Raw genomic sequence first — 21,433 nt, 5'->3', positions numbered from 1 at the left:
CGTGAGCCAACGTGACTGGCCTAATATGTTATATGTATTTATTACAGACAATCTCAAATCCATTTTTAAAGAGAATAGGGTGTGACTTCATTAATAATAAACACATATTTCTTGGACAAACACATATTTAACAAATATTTATTCGACACCTATTATCTGTCACGCTTTGTGTTAAATGCTGGCAATACAACGACAAGCAAAACAGCTACAGTTCCTACCCTTATAGAGTGTACAGTCTAGTCAGGGGGTCAGACACTAAGAAGTATGCTTATAAATAAATAAATATATACAGTTGTTCCTTTGTACCTGCAAGTTCTGCATCCACAGATTCAATCAACCACGGATCAAAAATTTTCTTAAAAAAAAAGAATAGGCCGGGCACAATGGCTCATGCCTGTAATCGCAGCGCTTTGGGAGGCCGAGGTAGGCAGATCACCTGAGGTCAGGAGTCCAAAACCAACCTGACCGACATGGTAAAACCCTGTCTCTAGTAAAAACACAAAAAAATTAGCCAGGCATGGTGGTGTGCACCTGTAATCCCAACTAGTGGGGTGGTTGAGGCAGGAGAATCACTCGAACCTGGGAGGTATAGGTTGCAGGAAGCCAAGATCGCGCCACTGCACTCCAGCCTGGGCGACAGAGTGAAACTCTGTCTCAAAAATAGTTATATAAAAATAATATAGCAATAAAAAACAATGTAATATAACAACTGTTTACACAGCATTTACATTGTATTGGGTGTTATAGGTAGTCAGACTTGATTTAAAGTCTAAGGGAGGATATGCATATACTACACCATTTTATACAAGGGACTTGAGCATCCTTGAATTTTGGTATCCAAGGGGAGTCCTAGAACCAACCTCTCACAGATACCAAGGGGCAATTGTACGTGTGACAAGAGCTTTGAAAGAAAAAAAAAGATAACAGAAGAAGCCTACTCTAGATCTGCATAGAATGCAGAGCTAGTAACAGCTCTAATGATCTCAACACACGCACTTAAGTCTATACATTTCCCTGTAAGCACTGCTTTAACTGCACCCTGTAAATGTTGACATTAAGTGCATTCATTATCATTCAGTTCTAAATATTGAATACTTTTTGTTGATTTCTTTTTAACCCACAGATAATGTCAAGGTGAAGCTTTTCATTTCAAAACATGTAGGGTTTTGGTAACTCTCTTTTGGTGGTTGATTTCTAATTTTATTGCATTATGGGCTGAGAACCATAACGTTCTGTATATGGTAATTCTCTGGAATGTTTTTAAGACGTCTCTTGTGACCTAATAATTGTCCACACTGAGTTACCACTCCATGTCCAACGAAATAAAAATAAAGTCTATACATTTTAGTATATCAATGTAGAGCAATGCCATTAAAAGGATGATTAAAAAGATCATGAGAATGGAGAGATGAAAAAGCTGCACGGGAGAGAAGCTGAAGGCAGAAAACGTGTGAAGGCTTTGGGGCAGAAAGGAGCCATTGAAAGCCTAGACTGGCGGTGAGGCTGTAGCCAGAGGCAGGAGCGGGCAGACACTGATAGGGGTGAGGTAGGCAGGGCCCAATTTATAAATAAATAAAATGGAAAATAATATACGTGGATAATAACCGAATAGCATTACAATAGCCGGTCACCACCTCCAGGCCCCCACCGGCCTCCCTCAGGAAAGTACAGCGCAGCAGAGACTTCATCCCGATCTGATTTGGACTTTGGGGGTCAGAAAGATGAACTCAGCGGGCCAGTGCGGTCTGCCTCCCCTGGTTCCCAGCTCGATTGCCTCCACGCCCCCTCAGCCCCAGGTTCCTCACCTGGGGGAAAGATCCACCTCTCAGGCGGTTCTGAGCTCAGGGGACAGACCATTTAATGGCTGCAAGGCCTGCGTCCTAACGGGCTTGCAGAACTGCCAGCACCCCGCCCCGCTTCTGTATCATCTCTCTGCCTATCCCGGGCGCTCCCAAGTGCGGGTTAGTGTGGTGGTGACGCGCCGCAGCTGCAGTGTGCCAGAGCCTGGGTGCAAATGCAGCCATTCTGCTAGCTGTCCCTGGGCCGGCTGAGACTCTGGGTCTCCAAGTCAGCACCCGTACAAATGGAAGCAATCACTCGATCCACCTCATATGGTGGGGGGAGGGGTAACTGAGCGCATAACTCACTTTAAACACCTGGCGCCGAGCCTGGCACTTAATAAGCGCTCATTAAACGAGCGTGTCCTTGCCTTGCCGTCTCCCGCACTCGGGCCGCTCCCTGCATTTCCACCCCGCTCCCACTGCTGGGTAAATGTTCATCTGGACGGGGACAGGATCGGGAAACGCCGGGTAAGGGCTCTGCGCGGGGGCGTCCTCCCCTCCCCGCCCGGCTCTCCCGCTCCATCCCCGCGGCCTGGCCAAGGGCAGCGCCAAGGGCGCCCGCGGAGGGCGCAGCTGCCCCGGACGGAGCCCCCGCCACCCCCACCGCCGCGCGGGTGCTCCAGAGCATCCAACTTCATTTCCACTTCAATTTGATCAGCGGCCAGGGAGCCGGGCGGGAGATAGGAGGCCAGCCCTGACACGAATTAGCCCGGAGATTGCCTGATACGCCTTGGCCCGGGCGCCGGCGCCGCTCGCTCGCCTCCCTCGCTTCTCCTTTGTGTCCGCCTCGCCTCTCGGCCTCGCCGCCCTCCATTCCCGCGGCGCTGACCCGGGCCAAGCGAAGTGCTTTGGCTTTGGCCACGTTGAGCGCACCGAGGCGGCCGGGGGCCTGGGGCTCCAGGACCCGTGTGCTCCTGGTGCTCCCAGCCCCATAGGGTCCGGCCGGGTCACCTGGGCCGATCCTGGCGCGCAGGGGCCTCGCTGCTCCTCCCCCGCAGCCCCTCTCGCCCTCTCCGGGACGTGTGCGGGGAGCAGCTGGGAGCCGCGTCTGGAGGGGCTGTCCGACTGGGGAACTTGTCCTGTGCCTTGTCCATACCATTGCATTCATCCTCCCAAGAACCCTGAGAAATGAGGAGATCATCAGAGAAGGTGAAACTGAGGCTCAGAGAGGCGACAATACTCGCCCAAGGTCACACTGCGAGTAAGTGGTCATCTGTCCATTCCTTAGAGCCTCGGTGAGGGGGGTTGTCGGGCATATCTACACAGTTGGTATTTCCCCTTTACCTACTATGGGAGGTTTCGAGAATTGATTATTCCCCACATTTATTGCTAGAAGGAGGTCAAGTATGATGAGGATGATGGAGGCACTTAGAGCTTCCAAAGAAAGGAGCATGACTTCCTTCCACACCCTATTCTCCCAGGTGCCCTCCCAGGACACACCCCCTCCCAAGCTTCCTCCCCACTTCCCCCTACAACCCCCCACCCCAATCCAGGCTTGACCCAAAGACACAGTTTTGCTATGTTCCAGCTAGACTAATGGTGGAGGCCCAAGGACCATCTCTGGGACCCAGGGGGGTCTCTCCCCAGCCCCTCCCTAGAGCTTGGGGTGCTGCTGAGGAAAATTTATATCCCTCTCAGGTTTGGGAACCAATCCCACACTAAAAAGAAAGAAGAAAGAGAGAAGGAAATGATTTTAATTTTTTTAGGTCCAGAAATGAAGCAGAAGTGAGTAAATTTTAATGAAACGGTGCAAAAATGACATCATTTACTCAGAAATCATTAATTTGTCAGCATTAATATTTCAGCTACAACATTGCCTGTCATTTTGTGCCTGCAATGACTGATAAATCTATAAAAGCGTGCTGCTAATTTACTGAATATTTATGTGCAGTGTCATTTGCAGAGTAAGAATGGAATTTATTTCATGCCGAGTTCTGCAGGAGAACATTCCCCACAAACCTTCACCCTGGTAGGCGGGGGAGGGCAGGGGGAGACTCCAAACTTCCTGGAGAACTGGTAACAGGATGAGAAGAAAGGGGGTCCCTCGGGGCTCAGTCCCCCAGCCCCAGAGCACAGGGAGGGAACACCTCACTTTTGCTCAGGTGGTGCAAAGGCACTCCTGGGATCCCCTCTGGGCCCCCGTCGTGGCCAGTTCACATTTGACCTCTGCTGCAGCATTCTCCTCAAAGCTGTCTGCTCCCAGGAAGGCGCCCTGGATTCTGCTGCCCTCTCACTGCAGTGGGAAGGTGCAGTTACTGGCTGGCTAGTTTGGGGCAGGCCCTAGAGAGGATGGCAGGGCAGGTGGACTGCAGGTCCTAGATAGGTTATCAGAAGAGGGGACCTGGGGCCAGGCGTAGTGGCTCATGCCTGTAATCCCAGTGCTTTGTGAGGCCAAGGCAGGAGGATCACTTGAGGTCAGGAGTTCGAGAGCAGCCCCACCAACATGGGGAAGTACTAAAAATATGTTAGCCAGGCATGGTGGCGGGCACCTGTAATCCCAGCTACTCAGGAAGCTGAGGCAGGAGAATTGCTTGAACCTGGGAGGCTGAGGTTGCCGTGAGCCGAGATCACACCACTGCACTCCAACCTGGGTGACAGAGGGAGACTCTGTCCCCCACCCCCTCAAAAAAAAGAAGAGGGGATCTGAGAAGAGCTACTGTGCCTAACGTGGAGTCGGGCAGCCTGAGTTCCAGTTCTGGCTCTGTGAATGTTCTCAGCAGTCTGGGTCTCAGTGTCCTCATCTGGAACATGGGAACGCTATCAGCACCTGCTTCCAGAGACACAGTGAGGATTGGCTGACCTAATGCGTGTGACAGATCCAGGAAACATTAGCTACTGCTGCGGCTGCTGTCATTGAAGGAATCACTGCCAGATTCCCTGCTCCTGGGGTGTTCTTTTTCCGGGTCTTTTTCCCCAGGTGGGAAGTGGGAGGCCCTGAGACCCCATCCCCACAATCCTGAGAGGAACATGACACCCAACAAGGCTCCTCCCTCCCCTATGTGGGTCTGCTTCCCCAGCCCCGAAGGGGATCCCCATTCTCCTCACCCACTGCCTTCTCATTTCCACAGGCTGAGTCCCCAGAATTCCTCGGTGGTATCTATCCGGAAGCACCTTCCTGAAGCACCCAGCCCAGCCAGTGTTTCCCTGGCCCTCAGAGCCATCCATTTCACAGAGGGCAAAATCAAGGCTCTGAGAGTGGTGCCAGCTGCCCAACGACCCCTCGCCCCCACTTCCCCTTCCCCCAATCCCAACAAGAGCACAAATCACCAGCCTTCAGGTTTTGCACAATTTTGCTCAATTTCCTGCCTGAATGGCACAGGGCCTGACCCTCTGCAGGTGCTCAGGAAATGTTCGTGCAATCAATAAAGGACAGCTAAATCTCCCATCTTCTGAAAGCTCTTTGTCTCCTCCCTCCCTCCTGCTCCCCACACTCCATCAGGGCGGCTGGTGGCCCCCTCCTCTGGAGAGCCTCTCCAGTGGCTCCTTTCTCTTCTTTGCCCCTGCTGCTGCTCTAGTGGAGTCCTTGCTAGCACTTACCCGGGCCACTGCACTAGGCTGCTCAGAGGGCTCTCTACCTCCATTTCCTGCCTCTGATGCAGTCACCCTGAGCTGCCAGCACTCTCTCAGGTGCATCCTGCCAGCACCACTCCCTGACTCAGAGCTCCAGCGGCCCCCACTGCTGGAGAAACAGCGTCCCCCTGCCCTTCCAGATCTGGCGTGCTGGCCTCTTCTTCCTCCCTGAGAGCCCCGCCTGCTATTTAACATGCAGGTCAACACTTGTCTGTCTCCAGGGCTTTGCTGTCCCTTCTGCCCAGTGTCCTGCCATTCCTCACAGCTAAATCACATCTATCCTTCAAGGCCCATCACAGTCGTTCCTGGTCCCCTCAGAATTCCTCCTCATCCAAGCAAGGCCACGGGGGACAGGGAGCTGCCTTCTCTCCCAAGCAAGCCCTAGTGTGGGAGAACATGTCAGGCAAAGGAAAAGAAGGGCACCCATTGTCTGCATCTTGGGGAGAACACTGGACTGGTGGTCGGGGGGCCTGGGTTCTCTTTCTGGTCAGCACTATGTGGCCTTGACCTTGCCTATCTATGAAATGGGCTGGTCCAGATCTCTCCAGTCCACACTCTGAGTCTATCATGTTCACGGCTGCATCTTGCACCAAGCATAGCACAAGGCACATAGTTCCTCAATAAATATTCACTGAATGACAGACTTCTAAAGTCCTGCTCTCTGTCAGGGTTCTGAGGTTCTGCAACTTGGTACTGTCCAGGCAGACATTTGGGGGATTACCCAGGGACAGGCAGAAGGAACTGCTTCACTACTAACATTGAAGAGTGACAAACTTTCACATAAATGACGTTATTTAATCCTCGCAACAACCCTGTGGCCTGCAGTTCCCCATCCCCATTTCACAGATGAGGAAACTGAGGCTAGAAGGTTAAGTGACCTTATCAGGCTCACACCCAGGTCCTTGGCTCCAAATCCAGTGCTCTTTCTGCTGCCCCCAAATGCTTTCCTTTGCTCTTAGAATAAACCCCAAGCCTTTTGTGGCCTGTGAGACTGTGTGATCATGCCCCTGAGATCTTCTTCAAACTCACTCACCCTCCTGGATCAGAGCCACGCTGGACTCTGGCTGCCCCTTGAACCCTGCAAGCTCATTCCCTCCTCCAGGCCTTTGCACTGCTATTTCCTCCGCCTGAAAAGTTTGTCTTTGCCATCTAGATCCCAGCTCCCATGCCACCTTTTCAGAGGCCTTCCTTGCCCACCAAGCTAAAATAGATATTTCGTTTCCCTCAGACGCCACCGGACACGGTCTCATATGTCTGTGGCCTGTTGGTCGCCTGTGTTCTCCCTGAGGGGTTCCCGGCTGCCTGTCCGACCCTACGAGCCAGGTCTCTGGAAAGCATCTGGCTGAGAGTGACTATTGGATGGATGGATCCATGCCTTGCAGCTCTGCCTGGGTGTGATAGAGAGGAAAACTATGAACCTCCCATCTTCCAGGAGAAGAGATGCGGTGGTTGGAAGGCAGGGATGTAGTAGGTTGGGAGCACCAGGAATGCAAGGTACAGCCCAGTCCCAGAAGCTGGATTCCAGAGAAGGGAGGCTGGGAGATGCTGCCCACCCTTGTCCTGGCCGCCCCCCCACCCCCACACCTCACACTCATTTCCTTCCCGGAGTCAGTCTCATTTGCTTTCCCTAAAAGCCGCTGGAGGAGCCAATATGTACGTGATGAATATTTCATCTCCTGAGCATGGGTTTGCGGGAGAGCTGTGATCCCCCGGGGGGGGAGCGCTGCCCAGCCGTGCCTGGGAAGAAGGGGGGCTGAGAGGGGCACTGGCAATAGGCTCTGAAGGAGGCAGGTTTTAGGGTCCACCCACCTGCTTCTGCTGACTCCTTTGGCCTTGGGAGGCTCAGAGGGGCCGGGGTAGCCTGAATCTGAGGCACAAATACTTCGTGCCCCGTGGGGCTCCCAGTCCTTCATTGGGGTTCGCCTGTGGCAAGGGGCAGATGTTTTCCTGAGCTCAGAGACACATGAAAAATGGGGAAAATGAGGCTCAGGGAAGTTAAGAGGGAGAGGAAAATGAGGCTTAGGGAAGTTAAGAGGGAGAGGGGAGAGAACTATGCCAGGGTTCTGAGGCTCTGAGGTTGGCGCACCCACGAACCCACACTCAGGAGATGTCCAGGCCGAAGGCGCCACTGGCATGACTATGGCTGAAGGTGTGGAGCACGGCCTGGTCCTCACATATAGTGGCCTCTCAAATAGGAGTCCTGGAAACTGCTCCCCCTGGGGACGGGGGCTAGGAAGCTACAGCCTGAGAAGGGAAGGGAGGGACAGGTAAGCACGGAGGAAGAGGGAGGAATGAGGAGCATGAGGCTCACTTCTTTCCTGCCCGGTGCCCATCCCCAGCCCCGCGTTGTGCTCTCCGCCCTTCCCCTCCCTGGCCACAGGAGCCAATGACAGCCAAGGCGAGCTTCTCCAGCTCTGGAAGCTGCCAGTCCTGGTTGCCAGTCCTTTGCTTCCACACCAGTTGACTGACCTTTGAACCTACCAAAGCCTCAGTTTCCCCATTTGAAAACTAGCATTAGTTATACCACCTGGCCGGGTAATTCTGAAGGGCCAGCAGAATGCCTGGCACATAATAAAGACTCAGGGGATTTAGTGTCTACACCACACACACGCACACAGGCACACACACACCCCACCATCACCTCTCCTCTGTCATCCACCTCTGGTTTGAAAACAAAGGACCACCCGTTGCCTCCTCCTTCACCCGGGCTTTCTCACCTCTTCCTCTACCCTGTCCACCCCCTCACCACACACCCCACTCCACAACCCTGAGCCTCTGCTCCCTGAGGAACGGAGTGGTGTTGGGAAGGAAGGGGAGGTATCTGATCTCCTGGGCCTCAGCCAGCCCTGGGTGAAGATGACCCCTTGCCGCCATGTCCCCCAGCCCTCTGTAGCCAGACCTGCCCCTCCCCCAGCGGCCAGGCTCAATCCTGTCCCTCCGTCCCCACCCACCACATTACCCTCTGAATACTCTCATTATACCATTACTAATTAGGGCTGCTCAGCAAATTGGCGGCTGCATTCGAGGGAGACAGTGTGCGGAGCATATGGCATAATATCGTATTAATGAACACTCTAAATTCAAACCCAGGTCAGCTGCTCGCTTCTCGCCAGTGTCACCCACGCTAAAGGAGGGAGGGGAAAAAAACAGTCAACCTTTCCCTCCCTTCCCTTGCCTCTCTCCAAACACACATTCCGCAGCATGGGCTGGGCTGGGCTGGCATCGCACTGTGGACCTGCATGGCCAGAAGAAGGGCCTCCCTCCCGCCATGTGCAAGCGGACGCTTCTACGATTAGAACTAATTAATAATAAACCGGGGCCACGGCCGGGCTTTCCCCCTACATTATCTCTGTGGTTCCCAACATCCCTGAGGAGGGGGCTTCAGCACAGGGGGGCAAACTGAGAGCCTCTGAGGTCATGGTGCTTTTTCTGGGTGACAGGGTGGCTGGGCTGGATATCAACCTAGGCTTTTTGCTCTCCAGTCCTGCTTGTCCTGCTCTGTCCAGCCCACAGGCGGAGAATTTGGCTTGTCAAGTTCTACCCGGCACACCTGGGTGGACGAGCGCCTTCCTCTTTCTCATTTTCTCTCCCTCGCCTCTCTCCCACGTTCTACAGAAGACGCGAAGAAGATGATGAATTCACGCGTGGCCTGGGAGTCTTGATGGTACCCCTGGCCTCCCTGCATCCTGGGAGGAGGAAACGAAGCAGATACTTGGGTGGGGGGCGGATTCTGGGGTCAGTCTGAGGAGGCCTTGGGGAAGAAATGAGCGCCAAGCAAGGCTCCCAAGAGGAATGGAAGGGCCAGAACCGAAGCTGGCTTGCCCTCGGCTGGGGGCAGTGCCCACAGATGTCCTGGATGGAGCCTGTCCAAGGCGTCCTGTCTCTGCTAGTCTGAGCCAGGGATGAGCCTGAACGGGCTTCCCATGCCATCCATCTTGCTGTCTGATATGCTGTTGTCAGTGATCCTCAACAGGATTACAGGTTTCTTAAGCTTCCAATTCCTCATTTCACATCAAGGTGAGAGGCTGCTTCATGCCTGCTGCCTGCTGAGCCCAGAGACTGCGGAAAGCGGGGGGCTGGCCACTTGTGCACACATCTCCTATCTCTGCCCAGGCTTGTCCCTGCCCTGATCAAAGCATCCTTCAATTTTGCCTCCCCCGGGAAGCCTTCCCTGATTAAGACTACAGAGTCCTTGGCATCTGAGAGTGTCTTAGAGATTGATCTTAGGTGGTGTCCCCAAATTGAGGACTGGGCCTATCACAGAAGGGAGGGTGGCCAGATCCTTGCCGAAGCAAACAAACAAAAACCTCTCCTGCCTGTGCCTGCCTCCACTCCCAACTCGGGGAGCTGAGCTTCCTAAGCTGGGGCGTCGTCCGGGTATCTCAGGTAGAGGGGTGCTGTGGGCTGGGAGTCAAGGTGGATTTCACCTCCAATTAAGTCACAGTGCAAACCCCTTCAGGCCCCTTCTCTGGCTGCAATCTTTGTGAATTCAGTTCCTGACATCCTCCCAGTCCTCTCACCCAGGGGTTGTGAAGATCAGCAGATGTTCCTGGCCCACAAAAGGGTTTATCAGGACACATTGTTAGGGGGAATCTTGTCAAAGAATTGGAGCTCGCAGGCTGAGTCCCTCCTCTCTCAAGTCTAACAGGAACAAGGAGTTCCTGTCCACCTCTTGGGTGTATGTGATGAGTCTGTGGGGGAGGATTGGGGATGATTTGGGGTGTTTACTTTCTTAGCAGGGTCCCAATCTGGAATCAGGGAGGAGTCACTTGGGTTTTAACCTTCATTTTACTGTAGGTCTCCAGGGAGTGAGTGCCTTCTCTCTTTACTTTTCCGTCTGTGGAATGGGTGTATTCACAGTAGCTTAGCCAGGACTGAGAGATGCTTCTGTGAAAGACCCACTCGGTGAGGCTTGAGACTCTGGCCTAGCTGAGCATCCACCACCTCCCTCCTCCTGCGTTGGCGCCCTCAAGATGGAAGAGCTGCCTGACCAAGCGACTGCTCCTCTCCTGGGCTGTCAGACAAGAAGGGAGGCTGGAGTGCCCTATGCCACCACCCAGAGACCTCTGCTGTGGGCAGCCTTGAGCTAGCCTGCTGCCGGGCCCTTGCCGCCACCCAAGGTGTGAGAGGCCCCCTTGGCGACAGACCTTCAGCCCCCCATTGCATGACAGGTGCCCTCGTTTGTGTCTGCGGCACTAGGACCCAGCCTTGGCCACTTGGGGGCTCTGCCTGTGCACGCTGCCCCCCCACCCCGCGCCCCCAGCCGCCCTGCCTGGTATCCAGGCCACACTGTCTCATCCTTGGGCCCTGCCCCACTCGCCACCACTCACACCATGGTCATAGGATCATTTTCCTTTGTCTGCAGAACCCGCAGACCCTCCCCTCCTCCCCATAGCTCTACCAGCAGGGGAGCCCAGGAGAAGCAAATAATTGTCGCCCCTCCCAGCCCAGACCAGCCAGGCGGAACGCAGGGGTGTCAGTGAGCCCTGGATGACAATTATTTATCTGCCCCCACCAAGCCATTACCTACCCCCACCCCACCCCGCTGTGGGCCCCCCATCCCCTCCCTCTCCTCTAGTAGAGGAGTAAACAAACCCACCCAGGGAGAGGTGTTGGCTGGTCTCTGGATTTTAGAAGCCGCTTGTGAGGACTTGTCCGGGGGTGGGGACACCGCCACTCCATCTCTCCAGAGGCAATAATGCAACTTTGTGTTGCAGATTTGGCTCTGTTGTGCGTGTGTGAGCATGTGTGTATGCGTGTGTACCTGCGTGTGTGCGTGTGCATGCATGTGCATGTGTGGGTGTGTGCATGAGTGCATGTGTGCGTGCACATGGGTGTGTGCGTGCATGTGTGGGTGTGTGCGTGAGTGCATGTGTGCGTGCACATGGGTGTGTGCGTGCGTGTGTGTGTGTGTGTGTGTGAACCAAGGTTCCAAGGAGGTCTGGACTCTTCCCAGGGAGAAGAGGCTGAGCTAGAAGGGAGCTGAAAGGCCATCTCCTTGGAAGCCTGAACCTGGGGCCTAGGAAGGTGAGGGACCTTCCCCAGGTGACAAAGCCAGCAAGAGGAACCCTCAGGTCTGGGTAAAGTGTACTTTCCACAAGTGACCCCTATTGCTAAATCTCTGTTCAGAGACCCTGTAAACACCACAACCCCACATCCACATTTTTCACACAGCCTTCTCCCTTTGACCCTATGTCTGGGGTGAGAGTGGGACCAGCTACACTACTTGTAGTACCCAATGCAAAATGAAAGTGCAGGCCCCTTGTTCAGACATTATTAAGGCTTTCAAGATAGCGACAGAAGAGCATTAAACCATTAAACCTTCTAACCACAGGGCTCTGTACACAGATCACCAGCCCATGAACCTGGCCCTGGGCTAGGACCTTGTCAATCTATTTCCTCTGCAGCTGTGAAGACCTTGGGTAAAATCCCCACACACATTCTAGAAGCCTCCCTGTCTGGAACCAGGGTTCCATAGTCACTGCCACCCCCACCACAGCAGTCAGCCCAGTGACTGCAGCCTGGGGAGGAGAAACTGAGTTAGCATTCTGGACCTGGGCTGATCCCCAGAATAAGGTGGGGAGCTGGCCTGGGGATCAGACTGCATCTGTCTCTTGCAGAGGGCAGTGGGCATAGGCCCTAGCATGCAAGAGAGAAGCTGCTCAGAGCCAAGGCTCTGCAGATTTAGAAGAGGCAGGACCTAGGGTTTTCTGGGAGCTGTACTTCCTCCGTGTTTCCGTGTGTCTTGTAGAGGGCCTGTGTTGTTCACTTGTGTGGGTATATAATGTTGTGTATGCAAAGAAGGCCTGTGCTGGGTGCCTCGTGTGTACACTCACAGCCCAAGTGCAAGGTAGGCTGGCTTACTGCCCACTCCCCTCCCCACCTGGTGCCACCCCCGTGGGTGTCTAGGCCCCCATGCCCATGGAGGGCATGTTCCTATCCTCAGGCATTCTGCATTGGAATTCAGGCCCTTGCCAGCCTGTTCCATGCTCGCTAACTATAAACTATCTGATTTATATTCATTAACCAGTACTAGACAGCGGCAGGCACAGCTAACTTCAGTGGGGGACAGGCCTCCATCGACAGGCGGACTGCATTTCAGTTAATTAAGGGGCTGTAATTGTTGTCCAGGACAAGGGTCCCCAGGGCACAGGCTTTGTAAATAACTACCCTCCACTGCCCCCACCTTTCACCCCACTCCTCTCTGCCTACTTTCCTCCTTCCCAGGTCTCAGAAGCCAGGTAAAGTAGCTGGGGCAGGAAAGGAGGCTGTGGAGAGGTGGGAGTGAAGACCTGGCTGGCGGGGGATGCCCCTCCTACATCCTTGCAAGGTCACAATTCCCTGGGTTGGGCTGGGGGTGGGCTGGGGGAGCCCTGGGCAGAGCATGGTGGGCTGGGTCACAGAAAATGATTTTACTGCCCAAACTGGCTGAGTCCAGGAAGGCAGGACCCACCTCCACACATGCACTCTTGCACGCAGGAACACACACAGACACACAAATGTACACATGTACACCTCTCCAGATCGAGTTATTTATGCTGTTTTCCCCTCACCTGCCTACATACCCACCCTGTGAGCTCAGCCCTGGCACCTGGGCACTGGGCAGGCTTTCTGGCATCTGTTGGGCACAGGGGGACTTTAGGGGGTCAGGTAGAAACTAAACAAGTAGGAGCTGTCATCTTAGCAACCCAGAAAAATGAAGGGAGGCACCTACCTCTCATAAGAATTGATGAGGGAGGCTTGTGGCCTTTGGAACTCTCAAATAGGGGGACTTCTGGTCTGCTAGGGCATGGGAGGGCCATCCAGAGGCTACCACTTTGATAGGGAAGAGGGTCCCTCCTCTAAAGAAATACCTGACATAGAGTGAGGGACGGGAGGTGGTCTGGGAAGACAGGAGTCTGATGATGGAGGTACACACTAAAGACACCTACAGACCTACAGCCACCAGTGTGAACAGATATTCAAGTGTACGGATGGTCCTGGAGAATGCCACAGAGTGGGCAGGGCCTCTGAGGAGATGAGAATCTTGAGCAGAGCTTTAAATTAAGGCATGATACAACCATGGTAGAGGAGGAGATGGCTTTGCTCCAGGCCTGTTGCTTCCAGCTCTTCTTTGCACAGATGCCTCCAAGTGCCTGCCCACTATGTGCCAGAGACAAGTGGCAAATAAAACTGCCAGCTTCCCTGCCCTCCCAGAGAGCAAAGAGTGGGAGACCACATGTGCGAGCATGTGTATACATACCTGTATGTGTGCAGGTCATGTGTATGTATGCCTATGTGCTCTGAGCATAATTTCCAAATATCAATTGAGAGTCTACTATATTTCAAACACCCTATGGACACAGGACAAAACAGCGAGTGTGACATTCACCTGTGTACATGTGTGTGGGTGTGTGATACGTGTCTGTGTCGTGTGCACATGTGTCTGTGTGTGCGTGTGCAGGCCCCTGCAAGGGAGCTTTCGCCAGCCCACTCGGGACTTGAGCCAAGTCTCCTACCTTGCAATCATTCTCCTGGAATTATTATCCTTGGATATTTTTGAACCTGTGACTACTTCTGCTTGCACTCCCCACCTCCACCCCTTGCTGTGGGCCATGGGAGCCTATATGTGTTTTGTTTTCTGCCTAAAAAGGTATCTGCTGATCTTGAGTCACTGAATAGTCACCCTAAGTCAAATCAGAATTGAGTTTTGTTAGGCCCGAGTGGGTAAATCGCTTGAGCTCAGGAGTTCAAGACCAGCCAGGCTAGCATGGTGAAACCCCATCTCAAACAGAAATACAAAAAAGTAGCCGGGCTTGGTGGTGCATGCCTGTGTTCCCAGCTACCCAGGAGGCTGAAGTGGGAGGATCACAGTGGAGGTTGCAGTGAGCTAAGATCACACCATTGCACTCCAGACTGAATGACTGAGTGAGACCCTATCTAGAAAAAGAGAGAAAGAAAAAAGAATTGATTTTTGTGAACTTCACTCGCAGTTCAGGATACCTGCACCCATCCTCCACCCTGCCCCCCACCCACAGCCCATCCCAGGCATAAATCTCAAAGTTGGCTACAACCCTTATAGTGATTTTCGACAAGGTGCTCTGGAAGTAGGCATTTAACTTGGATCTATCTAGACAGAGTCTAGCAAAGAAGAGAAAATAAGTTTCCGTGTCTATCCCCCGCCCCACCCCCATTTCCACCTATCAGCCCTTATCTAAAAGAAAAATTAGAGAGTTATTAGGAGTTTGATTAGGGGTGAGCAGGTTGGTAATGAAATTACATTTCAGCTCTTTCTCAGCCCCTGTAAGTATTAAGTGGTTTGATCAATGGTGTTCACACAATTAATTCTGCCTGATTGCAGAGAGTGACTGTATCGACAGCCGGGTTTCCCACCTCGAACTTTGTCTCTTAGCCAAACGTGCCTTCGGGAAGCTTGGAGGGTGCGGGTGGGGGCCCCTGTCAGTGAAGCCCTTTGCTGAATGCCACCTTCAAGCTCATGTGGATTATTTTTTCTTTAAGCTTAAAGGAAATTCAGGAATCACTTCAAAATTAAATTACTGAGTTCTAGACTAGGAGCGATGAGATCGCACACCCTCCTGCACCAGTTTCTTCATTTGACCAGCATTTCTTGAGCACCCACGCCAACTCTGAGACCTAATCCTCTCCAGGCCCCCTTCCTGGGACAGGGCAACACAGTCGTCTTTCCCTAGCCTCTCCTGCGTGTTATCCCGGGCTATCAAGAGAGCCTTCCCCGTATCCCACTGAAATCTCTGCTGCTTTAATTTAATCCACCGACTCTTGCTGGGTCTTTTAGGGATGTAGAAGGCTGCTTCATATGGCCCTTCATGAAACAACACTCCTGACAACAAAGGTTGTGTTCTTGAAGCTGGGGAACCTCCAGTTGCTGGGACTCTGCCCACCGTGACATATTTCTTTCCATCATCCCAGCCTGTGTCCCTGTGGCCTCTGGACACACTGCTTCAGCCGGGGTGGGGTGGCTCTTTGTAGGTTTGTGGCTACTCTTTACATAATTCGAGAGTGAGCCCTGCGGCCCAGGAAGCTTCCCTGGAGAGGTTACATTTCCTGGAGGGGAAGGCTGTAGGGGTGTGGGTGACCATGAGATGCTGGGAAGGCTGAAGGGGCAAAGAGAGGACACAGACAGACTGAGACGGGGAACCACAAAATTTTCTAATATTGTATTATTTGAACCTTCACTGAAGGACATGTGCTGTTTTTTATTTGTCTGTTTGTTTTCTGAGATGGAGTTTTGCTCTTGTTGCCCGGGCTGGAGTGCAATGGCAGGATCTTGGCTCACTGCAACCTCTACATCCCGAGTTCAAGCGATTCTCTTGCCTCAGCCAGTAGCTGGGATTATAGGCATGGGCCACCATACCCAGATAATTTTCCCATTTTTGGTAGAGTTAGGGTTTCACCATGTTGACCAGGCTGATCTTGAACTCCTGACCTAAAGTGAGGCGGTGGGTCACCGCGCCCAGCCAGCATGTGCTGTTTTAAGATGTGGATTCATGAAATTCTCCCAACTGCCCAATGAAATAGATGCTCTTTTATGCCCCTATAGCATGTAAGAAAACTGACGGATAGATGAGTTAAGGTCTCCTCCAACCTAGTAAGTGGTGGGACTTCCTGAGAGGAAGAGTGGAAAGGGAACCTGCCTTCCTTGTTCAGCTGGGGCTCACCCTAATGCCCCAAAGACCTCCTCCACCTTTGGGCAGCCCTCCTCCGGCAGAAACAGAAGTGAGGGCTTGCCAGCAGCCCTGGGGCACCCCGGTCACTCATCCTTACCTGTACTTTTTTCTCAATGTCAAGAAGGCCTTCGTGCTAGCATGTCTGCCTCAGTATTCCAAGAATACCTGTTGGGTCACTTGTCCAGTTCTGATAGCAATGGGCAAATTGTAACATCCAATGCCAGCACTGCAGCGCCAGGGGTTCACAGAGGAACCCCTTAAAGGAAAGGGATTCTGTGCTCCTAACTAGCAGGATGTGCTGAGTGAAGAGGCCAAAGCTGGCCAAAGCCTTGGGTGAGGGGCTCGTGGGCCAGGGAGGTGGCCTCTTATCTGTTTGGCCAAAAAGGAGGGAAAGGAAATGATGATTGGGCCCTCTTTCTTTTTGCAAATGTTTACTCCAGACCCTCAGCCCAACAACCATAATGACCAACAATGAAGCATGTAGTCCTCTAATTTTTATCCATTCATCTGATAGGATATATGCATCAACAATACACAACAACATGACGACACGTCCGTGATCTAGTGTTAAAGGGGAAAAGCAGTATGAGCCCAACTTGGAGTGTGTGTGTGTGTGTGTGTGTGTCCCTGTGCTGAGCAGTAGCCACACGTAATCTTGTGTACCCCTCTTCGTAATCCTGTGGGGTGATAGTATAATTATCCTCTTTTTATAAATAGGGAAACTGAGGCTCACAGCAGTTAGGTCACTCACCCAACACAGCTGATACCTGGTGAAGTCAGGATTCACCTGTGCTCTTAATCATTGCCTTATAATGATCCTATATCCTTGGCCAATCCTTTTCACCTTACAAAGGACATTTGTGTGTATGATTTCAAATAAAAATATTCACAGCCACTCTAACAAGCATCTAATAATGAACCCATTTTAGACATTAAGAAACTGAGACTCAAAGAAGTTAAGAGACTTGCCCAAAGTCACAGAGCTAATCAACTGTGGCAGAAGAAGGACTCCAACTCAGGTCTGTACAGATGCAAAGCTCTGCACTATTTCTTTTTTTTTTTTTTTTTTTTGAGACGAAGTCTCGCTATGCCGCCCAGGCTGGAGTGCAGTGGCCGGATCTCAGCTCACTGCAAGTTCCGCCTCCCGGGTTTACGCCATTCTCCTGCCTCAGCCTCCCGAGTAGCTGGGACTACAGGCGCCTGCCACCTCGCCCGGCTAGTTTTTTGTATTTTTTAGTAGAGACGGGGTTTCACTGTATTAGCCAGGATGGTCTTGATCTCCTGACCTCATGATCCACCCGTCTCGGCTTCCCAAAGTGCTGGGATTACAGGCTTGAGCCACCGCGCCTGGCCTGCCCTGCACTATTTCAAGGGAAAAATAGAAACAGAGATAAAAGAAGCCAACATGGACAGACATCAAAACAGACACAGCAGAGACAGAGTGATGCACAGCCCTGAAAAGAGAGGAAAAGCCTTTCCCTCCCCTCCTCTGCCTGTCTCTACTCAAATGTAGAGGGGAAAAAATCATTTTAAGCAGGTGCCTTGCAGCCTTGCATTTAAGAAAAACGCATGGAATTAAGTTCCTAAAAAGCTAGGAAAGCTGAACCAAACCATCATTGGGGCTTGAAATGAGATTTTACGTTTTCTCCATTCTGGGCACTGAGGCGTCAAGGGTGCCACGTGCCAGGCTGGTGAGGACCACTTGTTCGTTAGGGGTACCAGGGGATGGTGGCTGTCTGCCCAGCCTGGCCCAGCCTGGTCCTACCCTGGTGGGTGCCAGCTGCTTGCCAGGCCCATGAGAGGGTTGGGCTCAGAGAACATCCATGTGGGAGTTCTAGCTCCTTGCTGCCCAAAGTGTGGTCCACAGACTGGCAGTACAGCACCCCAGGGGAGCCTGCTAGGGATGCAGAGTGTCAGGCCCTGCCTTCTGAATCAGAAATTGTTTGAACAAGAGCTGGGAGTGATGTGTCTACTCATCACAGTTTGAGAAACCCTGCTCCAGCTGAAATCTGAAAAGAGGAGAGACGGGCCCAGGTCTCAAAGGCCCCTTCTTCCCGCTGCCTGGGGACCCCAAATCTGAGCAGCGCACACAGACTCTGGGAGAGCTGAGGCTGACAGGTTGTGGCTGTGGGTACAGGGGAAGGCGGGAGGGAGGGGCCCTCCCCGACCTGAACCGCTTGAGGCGCCTGCCAGCCTCAGCCAGAGAGGGTGGGGGTGGGGGTTAGTCTCTGTCAGCAGATCTTTCTGGAAGGAGAGTCAAGGTGCCCCTAGTTCCCTCCCCTCCCACGTGAGTGTGAGAACACTGTGTGCAGGGATGGAGGGCAAGTGGCCAAGGGCACCAGGTTCACCTTCCCCAGAGGCACCATGGTCTTGACGCCCGTCCCTGCCCCTGATGGCCCCAAAACATCAGACCAAGGAGCTGCTTCTCTCCAGAATAGGGAGGACCTCAGTCCCTCTGCCCCCTGCCCCAGGCCTGAGAGAGTTTCCCTTCCTCCTTCCTCGCCCGACTCCTACTAAAGCACCTGCTCCCGCCAGCCTCCTCCAGGCCACCTGGCTCACAGGGCCGGTCCCTCTGACCATCAGAACCTAGCAGGTGTGGCCCTCAGCTGGCTCCCAGCACACAACTCCTTAAAGAGACCCTGAGAACAGAGACTCAGAGGCCATGGGCGGCTGTGATGGTGAAGAGTTGTGCCCATGGCCTCAAGCCTGGGGAAGGGGCTGGGCTGCGACTTTTAGCTCACCGAAGTAGACATCATGTAGTTCGAGAGGTTCTCAGTCCTGGCTGCACACTTAACTCATTTAGAGAACTTTCGAAAGTACAGAGGCGTGCGGCCCAGCCCAGACCAATAGAATCAGAATTTCTTGGGACAGGTGGGAATGGTAGGGGAAGAGGCATTCATATTTTTTAAATACTCAAGTGCAGCCACCTACTCAGTCTACCTACCTCACTGCTGATGAGGAAGTGTGATCCAGGGAACAACGACACAGCTGCACCCCATAGGAAGGGCTCGCTCTGTCTCACAGCACAGCCCAGACTAGCGCCTGCCCAGGCAGCACAGCAGACTCCAGGCACTAACAGGTCTACCAAGCTCAGGCGCAGCTGCAGAGGGAGTACAAAGGCCCCTTTCCAGCTGGGCTGGGAGAGCCCTCCTCCCTCACCCTCCAGCTGGGAGTTGGTGGGGCAGGGGCAAAAACCTGTGCAAAGAGCTCTGCCCCTCAGCCACTGTGTGACCTCGGCCAAGTTGTTTAACCTCCTGGACTCTCCGTTTCCTCAAGTATTTAAAAATGCCTAGGCTGGGCACAGTGACTCACGCTTGTAATCCCATCACTTTGGGAAGCTGAGGCAGATGGATCGCTTGAGCCTCAAGAGTTCAAGACCAGCCAGGCCAACATGGTGAGACTCCATTTTAAAAAAAAAGTCAAAAATTAAAAAAAAAAAAAGCCTAAGTTGCAGACTTCCGGTAAGGATGCCTAACACATGGAGGTGTTCAGTAAAATGTTGCTGAATGAATGAATAAATGAATGAATGAATGAATGAATTTACACCTGGTGCTCTACTTTGAAACCTAAGATCTGGAAACCAAACCCAAGAGAGTCCTGGTCATCCAAGGTTCCTGGGCTTTTGAAACTTCTGGGAAGGGTGGAGGCAGGTGAGGCGGTGGAGGCTTTTCTTCAAGGGGTGGAGTTTATCCACATGGTTGAGGCCCCAGGATTTCAGGCCAAGGTGTGGGCAACTCGACAAGAATAAGCATGTCATTCATCTTCCAGCGGCTTCCTGCCCTGGCCTGTTCCACTGGAACAGCTTTAGCTCCACTGTGGGAGGGGCTGGACTACTCCCCTTCCTTCAACCCTCTGCCCTGCCAGGGCCCAGCCAAGGCACGGGAGGGGGCGGGCGGGGTGTGGGGGGGGTCACTGAGATGCAGTGTTGAGCTGTGCTGAGATCACGCAGGGACCCCCATCCCGGGCCAGCAGGGGTGAGTCTAGCCAGCAGAGGGAGGTGGGACCCTCTCAGACTGGTGACAGGTAAGTGGCCTACTCTGAGAGCTGGAGGAAGGAAGAGGGTGAGGGGAGTCCCTCTCGGCCTCCCCACTGCCTGCAGGCTCCAGCAGCAGCCGCGGGCACCGCCCACACCACATTCCCAGTCAATTTCCTGAACCTCAAACTTCTGCCAGCCAGCTCTGCTTCACCGCCGCTGCCGCTCCCCTTTCCATGAAAGCTGCACCTCCTGGACTTCCTTCTCTCATTCCTCCCCCCACCCCATGTCACCATAACCTCCGGTGCTAGTGCCAGCTCCCCACCGCGGGGTGCCCTGGGCCACAGGTGACACCAGGCAGGGCCCACCACAATCGGCTCCTTTATCACTGCTTTGATGAGACAAAAACCCTGCGGATGGAGAGATCAAACTAACCGTCCTGGGGCAGGAAGGCGGGGTAGGGAGTATCTCCCAGGATCTGAGCTGCCATCCTGGGGCAGGAGGGGGCACTGGCTTGTTTTCCTTCCTTGAGCAGGTACAAAAGAAGCCACATTCAGGTAACCCTGCCTTTGAAGCTTGCCTTTGAAATCTGGACTCCTGGGTCTGTGCCAATCAGGCCCAGACGCCAGTGCCCCCACCCCGCCCAGCCCACTCAGCCCTCCATTGATGCTGCTGTTGGGAGATCAAAGGGTCCTGGCCCCCTCCTCACCATGAAGTCTAGGGCCCTGGGCTGGGGACAACTGTCAGGGCCAGGGCACAAACGCAGATTTCAGAGGACTCCCAAACAGGCATCGGGCATCTATTATCTGCCAGATGCTTTCACACATAGGGACGGCCTCATTCTTCCTCAGTCGTCATTGTGCCCTGGGTCCCCTTTTTCAGATGAGGACACAGACACTTTGAGAAGTTAAATAACCTATCCCAGCAGTTAGGATTGGAAACCTTCCGATCCCATATCCAGGGCTGTCTGCCGACTGGAGAGTCCTACCACCCTAAAGAGAGAAGACAATTCCCAATTGCTGGCCACTAATCCAGTGATATGCTTCAGTCCTCAAAGCCAGCATCTCATAAAAGGCCGCCCCTTTCTTATTTCAAAGTGCGCTAATTTCCTTCCTCCCCTCTGCTTCACAGGTAGGATGGACAGGCAGCCAGGTGTCTGCCAGGGAGTCCAGTTTTTCTTCTCCTCCAGGCACATCAACCCTCACTTTGCCTTTGAATTTCTGGCAGCAAGGACTGGAGAACCCGTGGAACAGGAATACCCTGTCTCAACACTGAGTTCCTCTTAGAACAACGGAGGAGTGGCGGGGCCAGCCCCCATGCGCTCCTTCCCAGGTGGAGACAGGCAGAGCGGAAGACCTCCCCCA

At 53.3% G+C, this 21,433-nt stretch overlaps 1 protein-coding gene and 1 long non-coding RNA gene across 2 annotated transcripts in view; both read left to right on the top strand.

Annotated features, from left to right (window-relative positions):
• AATF (apoptosis antagonizing transcription factor) overlaps positions 1–21,433 on the top strand; it is a 370,250-nt gene that overhangs the window by 113,522 nt on the left and 235,295 nt on the right. The window lies entirely within an intron of this gene.
• On the top strand, positions 2,221–5,224 carry LOC144336104 (uncharacterized). Its single transcript, XR_013407554.1, has 3 exons — positions 2,221–2,309; positions 2,959–3,042; positions 4,910–5,224. It is a non-coding gene; the product is annotated as an uncharacterized LOC144336104 (long non-coding RNA).

This window comes from Macaca mulatta, chromosome 16, assembly GCF_049350105.2.
Source record: "Macaca mulatta isolate MMU2019108-1 chromosome 16, T2T-MMU8v2.0, whole genome shotgun sequence".
NCBI classification, from domain to species: domain Eukaryota; kingdom Metazoa; phylum Chordata; class Mammalia; order Primates; family Cercopithecidae; genus Macaca; species Macaca mulatta.
Note: the sequence above shows the minus strand (reverse complement) of the source record. Positions and strands in the feature narration are given on the sequence as shown.